Consider the following 11262-nt stretch of genomic DNA (forward strand, 5'->3'; position numbering starts at 1 on the left):
GGGTGTCAGTGGCCAGGCATAAGATTAAATTGAGATCGAGCTGAAAGTACTCCCTGTATTAATGAAGTCTTCATTCTCTTAAATGTGTCAGACGGTGTGTGTGTGTGTGTGTGTGTGTGTGTGTGTGTGTGTGTCTCTTTCCTTCTGTACCTAGATTATTACTTTTGAGAGCACTAATGCTTTACAATCGACACAATGTTTGTTTTTACAGCATGCATCACATTTACTGAGATGATAATCCATGTACTGTATATTGTTAGCTCATTTTTCCTTTCCTGTTAACAGGTCTGGTTTGATGATTATGGCTATTGTTGTTTTATTAATCTGTGAACTGTTATTCAGTAAGTTTTTATTATAGTGCGGCCTAACTTCAAAATTGTTGCTTTAAAAAAAAAATACAAATAAAATTGGAAATGAGACGTCGCATTTCCATTTATGTTAGTGCGCAGTCCCCACCACCTTCTGTTACCAGAATTTTATTTTCTGTGCCAATCTGCTTTTCTCTGCAAGTGTTTAAAAATTTGCTACAAACCACAGTAACATGTATGATAATTCAGGGATTTCAAACATATATGAATGCCAAATATGTTTCTTCTGCTAGATGATGAATATAGACAAAATTTATTCACTATTTTGTTGATCAAAATTCATTACTTTTAATTCAGCTCTTGCATCCAGAAAGATTTGGTTATGGATTAATAGTGTTTGATTTGATTTGCATTGAGAAGTAGGTAATTATTATTATTATTATTTATTATATGGCCTTCATTGGACCACTCTAGTCAAAATACAAAGTTGTAAAAAAGTTGTTGCACGGAGATACAATTTGGCTCAACAATAACTTAATATGATATTTAGGTAGTATATTAGAGTCCATTCTTATATGAAATGTGTTTTGCTCTTCTGTCTGCCCAATATTTCTTCATTCTTTCAGATATTTTCTTTCTTTCTTCATCTGAGACCATTCTTCATGTACTCCTTTTATTGATTTTCATTTGTAGTCTGGTTTGTGGGCTTGCAGTATTCTGGTTTTCTCTGTCTTCTTTTTTTAGGTCATCTACTGTAATTTGGAGTTCTTTTATATCTTCCTTAATTTCTGTGATCCATTTAATGTCGCTCTTGCTATTCCACAATTTTTGTATTATGTTTTTACTAATTCTGTTTTCTGGAGTTCTCATCAGATGTCCAAAGAATGAGATGCATTTCTTCCTGATTGTGCTCATGACTGGTTCTATTTTCTTATATACTGTTTCATTTGATGCTATTCTCCATTTATTTTATGCTGTTTATTTATACATGTCCTAATTATTCTTCTTTCTATTTTTTGTATTCTGTCAATTTCTGCTGTATTAGTTGTTTTGAAGATAGTTTCAGCTGCATACGTTATTTCTGGTTGTGTAACTGTTTTAATTTTGCATCTATAGATAGGCTTTTGTTGTTGTATGTAGTTTTGGTAATGTAATTTGCGTAGTTCAGTTTTTTATTCTATTCTGCCATGATGGCTTCTCATTTAGATTGTATGTTATTATTTCCTGTTCTCCTATCGTAATTTTGTTTGCAAGTGGTGGGTCAGTTACCACAATCTCTTTCATTTTTTAGGTTGATGCCATTTTCTTCAGTTTCATGTGTTTGAAACTTTAACTATGCTTGGTGTCTATCTTCATGGAATTTTTCACATTCTGATGTCCACCATGCATGTTTCCTTCGGGGGTTCAAGGGAGCTAGATTCTCTGCTTCTTTTTTAAGATTAGGCTCAAGTTGTTCTAGATCATCTGTTAATTTGATGGTTTGTGTTATTTGTTGGTATTTATTATGTGATGTGGGTCAAACCTCCATTTTATTTTATTAGTTTTCCGGTCCTCTTCTTTAACAGAGTGAATTTGATTTTAATTTTAAGTATATAATGGTCTGAGCCTGTGTCTACTCCTCTCAGTACTTTAACATTGTGGATCTCCTTATGAAAATTTTTGTCCATACAGACATGGTCTAGCTGCCACTCCCCCTTCCTCCAGTCTGGATGTTTCCCTGTTTTAAGTTTACTTTGGTTCCTCTTAAAGTATGTTGATTTAGATATAAGGTTGTGTTCTCTGCAGAGTTCTAAAAGTCTTTGACCGTTTTTGTTCGTAAATTTATGTGGACTCCATTTTCCAATTATATCTTTATATTTCCTTTCTTTTCCCAACAGAGCATTGAAATCTCCCAATAAGATTTTTACATTCTTTTTATTTACTCTGTTCACAGTTTGTTGTAGAAGGTCCCAAAATTTATCTACCTATTCCTTTTTGTTAGACAATTTTTTTTCATTTGTTGGGGCATGAGCATTTATTATTGTATACAGGTACTAATAATGGTTCTGCTGTCAAATTACAGATTGACAAAATGTTGTTCAAAAATGAAGTGCCCTTACAAACTTCGTTTCTGTACTATTTTCTGAATGCTATGGCGGCGATTCTACTGTGTACCAGGGCTGCAGGCATTCACATGCAAACAACAAAAAATTAATTATATAACTTTATTTTTTCGGGACAATGATTAAAACTTTGACTACTCCTTATTTTAAGACAAGCTTAGAGTTTTGTGATTGTTGATTGAACCTCTTAATACTACTTAATCTGCTTAGTTGTAATAAAAGCAGAATTTATAAAAAGAATATGCTCCATAATTCGCATTATCAAAATATAAGGTATGTTTGGAGATGTAGCCCATCATAGTACAATGAAAATAGTTTGTACATTGTCATGGCAATATATAATTTTAGATACAGTTTGATAACTATCTGTACCTCTACAAACATTGGCATCTAATTCCTCTTTAAACATTCACTATTCAGCAATTTATCCTTATTTCCACAAGGGATGAAATGACTAGGTAGTTAAAAATGAGAAATAGATCACCTTTATTTCCATACGTTTACATGATTCCCTTTACATGGAAGAGTGTGTGTGTGTGTGTGTGTGTGTGTGTGTGTGTGTGTGTGTGTGTGTGTCGTCTTTATGGTAATTAGCAATCTGTCTTTTTGTACATTGTTCATATTTAAATTCTTCTTTTACATATACGTAAAACACATTGATTCAGTGGGCTCACATGAAAATTCAGTACATAGACAAAAATAACATTAAACATCAGAAAAATATCTACCACATTAAAACACAAGTAAATTGTATACAGCACAAGAAATTGCAGTTATTTTGTGGAAATGGTTTGGTGCTTTCCATACACATTCTCAAAACTACTACACACCATAAAAAATCAAAGTTTCATTGGATGACAAATAATTTTAGACAGAAAAAAAATGCTATAATGTTCATTTCAGATTCCAGAGTCTCGTACGAAAAAATCATAACTCGAATATAAAGTGGAAGTATCACAAGTGCTAACTCATAAACCACAAAGAAAATTGTATTAAGAACTGGATAAATGCTCAGGAATTGACTGAGACTTGTACTCAGAGCTTCAGCTTTTCAAATGATCAGTTAATTGAAACACTACTCTAAATATTGACAGGTAACACTGTAAAGAAACTTTTGACGAAAGGACATAATAAAATACAAATCATGAGTTACTTACAATCTGTAGAAAAGTGAGGTAGCATAAGCAAAACTAATAAGTTACTATAACTACATAGTTCACTACATATGGTAGGGGGGAGGAGACTGCAAGTGCTGGGTTCCGACCTGCCTCGATCGGTGCACTCTCGTCATATGCTTGTTAAAGTTGTGTTCCATGCGGTGCTGAGTTGGAAGCCGCTATCCCAGTTGATCAGGTTTCACTGATTCGTATCTTCACCACCTCTTTAATAATAGTCCCAGAAACCTTTCACTCTACACAGCATCTTAGTTTGTTCCAACTGAAACTTGTGTTTTACACTGAGGCTGTGATCCACTACCGCAGATTTTTCCTTTTGTCAGAGGCGAAAACTTCTCACGTGTTCAGAGATTGTGTGATGCAATGCTGCACTAGTCCGATATATTGTTTTCCACATTCACAGGAAATACCGTAGACACCCAATGTTCTTAGATCCAAGTTGACCTTCATTGAGCCCAGCATATTCCTGATTTTTGCTGGAGGACGGAAGATGATTATCATCTTGTTCTTCTTCAGTATTTTGGCAATCTTTGCTGTGGGTGGCCCTGCATATGGAAGCAGCACCTGGCCCTTGTTGTTGTCTTCGACCTGAAGTCCTCCTCCTCCTCCTCCTCCTCGCTCATCTTGAGGGTGCATCTAATCTGTGTTTCAGTGCAGCCATTCTTCTGGAAGGTTTTCTTCAGGTGTTGAATCTCAGTAGATAAACTGTCCTTGTCACATATGCCATGAGCTCTGCAGAAACGGGTAGTGAGCACAGATTTCCATTGTGCTGGATGATGGCAGCTGTTGGTGTTGAGGTTCAGGTCTGTGTCTGTGTGTGTGTGTGTGTGTGTGTGTGTGTGTGTGTGTGTGTGTGTGTGTGTTTTCGTTTGGTAGACATTGTGTCCTAGTGTGCCGTCCATTTTCTTCTTCATCAGGATATCGAGGAAGGGTAGGCACCCATTTTATTCTAATTCCGCTGCTGCAAACTGGGTGGACAATGGCCTCAGTGAAGGCCTTAGGGATTTCTTTTTTGTTTTTCCTAACCATTTCAACCAGGGTTATCTTGTGCTTGCATAAAAGTGTAGTGGCCACGTTGAATGTTGGTGTACCAGTTGTCTTTCATTAGGTTTCTTCCCGATCCAGATAGCCTGGCTATGAGGCATTCAGTCGCATCAGATGGGAAGTTGCTCTAGTGGAAAACTCCTTCAGGTTGCTTTCTGACGTACACCTCCATGCAGAAGTTGTAGAACACATTAGCGTTGCACGTGGCAAAGATCTTGATACCGTACTTGCCCGGCTTTGTCAGGATGTGTTGAATGAAAGAGCATTGGTCACAGAAACTCTCTAGTTTCTCATCAGTCGTAACGTTGCTATCAAGGATATAACTCTCCTGGCAGTTCTAGTTAAAGTGGTCGAAGACTTCACGGATTGGACAGTGTTATTACTGTGCACCCTGAGCCTGTCAGGTACTGAGATCGTCAAACTGGAGACAGTGCAGGAGGAATCTGACTCAAGTCATGGTCATCATCAGGGGGAAAGATCTCAACACTGGTCCCATTGGTGGACCAGGAGCTTGCCAGGTTCACTTGTCCAGTTTTGAATCCTCCTATTAGATAGAGAAGCACGAGGAGAGTCATGACCTCAGATTTGTCTGTCTTCCCATTCAGACTACCTGCCTTGATCTTGTAGTTTTCAGTACAGCTCTGCCTTCTTGTAGGTGTAGTCGACGATGATCTGGACAATCTCTGTTGTAATGAAAAGGCTGAGGGCTTCATTGGGAGTCTTTGCATTTCTCATGGGTCCAGGAGCTTCTTTAATGATGTTCCAAGATCTGATTCCAAATACTGCGAATCTGGAGGATTCTTCATCCACTTGCTGACACCATTTTTTCAGAAGTAAATTTTATCATGTCCGTTGATTCCATCATTGCTAGCATCCTCATTTGAATCGATATTACATCACTCTCTGCTATTTGACCATCAGACTCCTTACCCCCATCAGCAACAGATAGTGGTTTGTGCAGTTAGTGATCCTCCTCATCCTCAGCTTCCTCCTCCTCTCCCTCCTTGTTTTCCAATAGCTCTTTCAGCCTAGCATTTTCCCATCCATATAATATCTAAAATACAACATAATATGCTTAATTGCAGTATGTTGTTGTTGGGGTCTTCAGTCCTGAGACTGGTTTGATGCAGCTCTCCATGCCACTCATCCTGTGCAAGCTTCATCTCCCAGTACCTAGAGCAACCTACATCCTTCTGAATCTGCTTAGTGTATTCATCTCTTGGTCTCCCTCTACAATTTTTACCCTCCACGCTGCCTTCCAATACTAAATTGCTGATCCTTTGATGCCTCAGAACATGTCCTACCAACCGATCCCGTCTTCTAATCAAGTTGTGCCACAAATTTCTCTTCTCCCCAGTTCTATTCAATACCTCCTCATTAGTTAAATTCTTCTGTAGCACCACATTTCGAAAGCTTCTATTCTCTTCTTGTCCAGACTAGTTATCGTCCATGTTTCACTTCCATACATGGCTACACTCCATACAAATACTTTCAGAAACGACTTCCTGACACTTAAATCTATACTCGATGTTAACAAATTTTTCTTCTTCAGAAACGATTTCCTTGCCATTGCCAGTCTACATTTTATATCCTCTCTACTTCGACCATAATCAGTTATTTTACTCCCTAAATAGCAAAACTTCTTTATAACTTTAAGTGTCTCATTTCCTAATCTAATTCCCTCAGCATCACGCGATTTAATTTGACTACATTCCATTATCTTCGTTTTGCTTTTGTTGATGTTCATCTTATATCCTCCTTTCAAGACACTGTCCATTCCGTTCAACAGCTCTTCCAAGTCCTTTGCTGTCTCTGACAGAATTACAATATCATCAGCGAACCTCAAAGATTTTATTTCTTCTCCATGGGTTTTAATACCTACTCCGAACTTTTCTTTTGTTTCCTTTATTGCTTGCTCAATATACAGATTGAATAACATCGGGGATAGGCTACAACCCTGTCTCACTCCCTTCCCAACCACAGCTTCCCTTTCATGCCCCTCGACTGTTATAACTGCCATCTGCTTTCTGTACAAATTGTAAATAGCCTTTCGCTCCCTGTATTTTACCCCTGCCACCTTCAGAATTTGAAAGAGAGTATTCCAGTCAATATTGTCAAAAGCTTTCTCTAAGTCTACAAGTGCTAGAAACGTAGGTTTGCCTTTCCTTAACCTTTCTTCTAAGATAAGTCATAGGGTCAGTATTGCCTCACGTGTTCCAACATTTCTACAGAATCCAAACTGATCTTCCCCGAGGTTGGCTTCCATCAGCTTTTCCATTCGTCTGTAAAGAATTCATGTTAGTACTTTGCAGCTGTGACTTATTATACTGATAGTTCGGTAATTTTCACATCTGTCAACACCTGCTTTCTTTGGGATTGGAATTACTATATTCTTCTTGAAGTCTGAGGGTATTTCACCTGTCTCATACATCTTGCTCACCAGATGGTAGAGTTTTGCCAGGACTGGCTCTCTCAAGGCTGTCAGTAGTTCTAATGGAATGTTGTCTACTCCCAGGGCGTTGTTTCGACTCAGGTCTATCAGTGCTCCGTCAAACTCTTCACTCGGTATCATATCTCCTATTTCATCTTCATCTACATCCTCTTCCATTTCCATTCAGCACACCATACACCAATTTTTAAATCATGTAACGGCTTTTGCATTATGCCATGGGGGATTCTCTGTAGCTCAGCGTCTTGTGTTTTGTGAATTAACGTAACCCGACAGATGAAACCAAGCTTCATCCATCGAAAAAAGGAGGAATGGATCAACATGTCCCCCAGCAACATTTACCAGCAACCAATTACAGTAATGTGTACTCTTACCCTTGTCCGCTTCTTTTATTTGCTGAACAACACTCACAGAGTAAGGTTTCGTTTTTAAGCCATGAAAGATGCATTGACATGACCTGCGAGATATTCCACATTGCTGTGATAATCGTCGTGTTGACTTGTAGGGACTACTTTCAATGTGTGCCATCACGCTTGCCACAACTTCAGGTGTACGTACAATCGGTGCCTTATTTCTCTTTGAATTAACAACACTACCTGTCGAACACCACTGTCTCACTAGATCCTGAATCATTGATTTTGCAGGAATATTACTTTCAGGAAACTTTTCATGAAAGGTGTCACAAACAACTTTAATGGTTTCAGACCGCACATACTCTTCAACAATGAATAGACGTTCTTCAACGGAGTAAGGCATGACAATGATGTACACGGTTTATATCGACTACTTTCCGTATGAACTACTCAAACAATATTGCTGTTGGAAGGTGGCAAAGAAACCAAAAAGCTAGTAATGCTACTCACGCGCATGCGCATTCTGGTTCAGACCGGTTTTATGTGCGCCACTCTATAGTTATTTGGTAGTGGATTTCTGGGTTTTTAGCCTTCAATAAGGGAATCAGTCATTTCATGTGATTCAAGATCGAGTAGTACGTTTATTTCAGCATAACAAGTTTTATTGTAGCAAGTCTTGATCAACTTGGACTGTGAATGCTTTTCTTGCATCACCCCAAGAACATTGGTTGGCCGTGCTTTTTCCCCCCCCTGCCTGCTTGCCGGGGTGGGAGGGAGGGGGCGGGGGGGGGGGGGGGGGAGATGTGAAAAAAGAATCTCCAAACTAAAATACTAGCAAACCGTTCTTCTTCAAATAGCCATCTTTAAAAGTATTTAAGTGAATAAATGTTTTTTCCATTTCAGGTGTACATTTTTCCCTGGTGTGGAGCAGAAAACTTCAAGAATGTTTCAAGGAGTGCTGCAAAGTGTGCAGAACAGCATTGAACAGATTGCTCTGTCAGCACTGCTTTCTTTTCCTTAAATTTGATGTTTGGTGTACATATTACATAAAAATCGTATCAAATCAAGTTTTTCCAACCGACGAAAATGTCCTTGAGGAATTCAGCTGCAGCTAAGGATGAAAGTGTGTGGTGTTTCGTCATTTTGATTTGCTACATTGGGTCAACAGTCGTAGGTCCTTTTCACCCACAAATATTTATAGAATGTCTGACAGGATAAGCATTGAGTGACAGGAGTGAAAAATAAGCAGAAAAGACACATTGTTTAGAGAATACTCTATAGAGTGAAACTGCGTGCATGTATGGATGGTGTGCATGTTGTACATTTGCTTCGAGTGTCTGAAATTATCGAAGTTCTGTAACAAAAGTATTTTCTAAATATAAGTGAGGAAATTCGTGTATGCATGTCTGCATTTATAGATGTTGCATAATGCCAAATATGAAATATGTTGTCATTCTTAATTTTCTGCATGTATTTGAAATCAAGAAATCATTGTATTATATTTCTAGTTATACACTTTGGTATTTTTACATACATTTCTATGTATTCAAATAATTTACTAATGTATAGGAAAAATAAAGAATATATTTTTATTTATTTTTCATGCAATAAATTTTGTATTGTATTAGTATTCTATAAATGTGAATGAATTGTTACAGATGTAAGGCATATATGCCTTGTTTTGTTGTGTAGATAAGTCAGAAGTTCTCAAAAGCATTACAGTATTGTGGATGTTGTAATTCATTGATGATGCATGAAACAAAATTAAATATTTTAAAACAAGTTGTCCTATTATTTCATGGAATTTGGATGCAGTTACAGGGTACCAATAATTGTCAACAACAGATACTGCATAGCATCATCAGCTTTGCTCTTTACCTCTTGCTGTCAATGAATACTATATGAAGAGAGTGCATTTATAAATGAGTGTTAAATGTTCTTGAAACCCGTATCGTATTTCATATTTAATTACATTTTCTAAGTACATTCCAGTTGCAGGTTTTTAAATAATTTTCCAGGGTACAAAAATTCCAATGATATGGTGTTTCTGTCCCAGTATTTGTTTACCAGTTGCAGTTGTAGTACTTTCATTTTCACATCTGAAAGTACGTTGTTACAGATGTGTTGCAATAATTAACATATTTGTAAGCAGATTTGACATGCACAGTAAAAAATAAAATGAGTACTACAGACTCTTTAATTAATAGCAATGTAGATAACAGATTAGTTGAGATGAAAAGATGTTTCACACTGTTGCTGAGAAGTATTTTTTTAACATAGCTGTTTTGCTTTTATGCATCTTCAATTTTTAGCAGATTTATAGCAACTTCCATGTATTGATTTAATTATTTGTTTATTTGCAGAAGACCCTGTACCTCAGTATGTATCTTAAATGTTACCAGTATACTGAACTTTGTAGTTTTGCACTTGAAAGCCTCTTACAACCATGCATTATGTTGGTGAGGAGATAAGATCATCTTGCGGCAACAGTCATTGATGTGTTGGAGATACAAAATTAGTATATGAAATATAGAGCAAATTTTTTCGGGTCTGTTTTATACATCTGGGATATGAATTTTTTTCTTTCCTAAGACCACTTGTAATATTAGAATTAAAAAAAGAGTTCACTTTTTGACACAAAGTATATCATCACATCCCAGCAAACTATACTTAAGTCGTGTCTTTTTACGTGTGAAGATGTGCTAATGAAACAAAGGCAAAATCATTGTTTCATTGACTTTATTTTAAAGATTTCTGCATTTATGAAAATAACTTTGAATAGTAGTTCTTTTTCTTTTTTTCATACTTAACTGAGAAAAACATTTAAAACTGAGCATACAGGAGTAACTAAATGTTATTACAAACTTGACTTTCATAAATTGTTTTGGAATAATTTAAAGTAGAATTTCTTTGCTCTATGTACATGTATTGTAAGAAATAATGTAACCGATACTGTTTCAAATACAAGTGCATATCAGGTCGTCCAAATGTTTTAAAACAAATTTAATCTTGACAGTTTTTGTATTATTGTAATGTGTCAATCGTGTGTTGATCTGGCTGTAAAGACAAACAAATCCACAGTGTGAAATATATATGTATATATAAATGTGCATATTATATTGTATTTTGATATTCATGTCCATTTTGCTTTCCTGCAGAGTAATGTGTGCTCACTGTGAAATGTTCCCACTACCTTGGGAAGCATTCCAATTACTATCATGTTAAAGATTGCATCGAATAGTAAGATCGGCACTTACAGAATTAAGCACATGTTTCTTTGTGGCTGGTTAAGGAATGCTTAACCTAAATTCCTTTAAATGTAGGTTGCTGCAGCTGGTCTTCCTATATGTATATGTTGCAATAATAATCTGCAGAATTATGAGGCATCATCGTTTATTCACGAAAAATACAAAAAATTTTCAAAGTCCAATTGTTCCATCATCAGCCACATGCATTCAACTGCCATTCCAACTTCCCTCCAAAACCCATCTCCTCCAAAGAACAAACAATTGACAAAACATTAACATCTTTGGAAATGGAAGATTAATGATGTAACCACTAAAATTAATATTGATAATTCTGTCACACTAGAAAATGCATAATAAGATTTGATTAACAATTGGCATAAATCTCAAAGTAGACATTAAGATCTGCTCATAGTAATGGGAAGGTGGCTCCATTTCAATACCCCCTGAAGAGCTTTTACTACTGTCAGTTAGTGGAAAACTCTTCTACAGCCAGCAGGTGGAGTGCATGTGAAATCTGGAAAAGTAAGCAAAATTCCAGCACCAGTGGTAGACGAACAAGAGTCAATAAGTTTCAAACCCTACA

At 36.7% G+C, this 11262-nt stretch overlaps 1 protein-coding gene across 2 annotated transcripts in view; it reads left to right on the forward strand.

The window, feature by feature from the left end:
• Positions 1–10815, forward strand: part of LOC126418453 (ras-related protein Rab-35) — a 98570-nt gene extending 87755 nt beyond the window's left edge. The window contains exon 6 of one of the 2 annotated variants that reach the window (XM_050085219.1): positions 9795–10815. The gene's annotated coding sequence lies outside the window, so the exon portion shown is untranslated. Of the gene's footprint in view, positions 1–8334 lie in introns of both variants that reach the window. The other variant, XM_050085218.1, reaches the window with a different exon arrangement.
• The last annotated feature ends 447 nt before the right edge of the window (positions 10816–11262 follow it).

Source organism: Schistocerca serialis, chromosome 9 (genome assembly GCF_023864345.2).
Source record: "Schistocerca serialis cubense isolate TAMUIC-IGC-003099 chromosome 9, iqSchSeri2.2, whole genome shotgun sequence".
NCBI lineage: Eukaryota > Metazoa > Arthropoda > Insecta > Orthoptera > Acrididae > Schistocerca > Schistocerca serialis.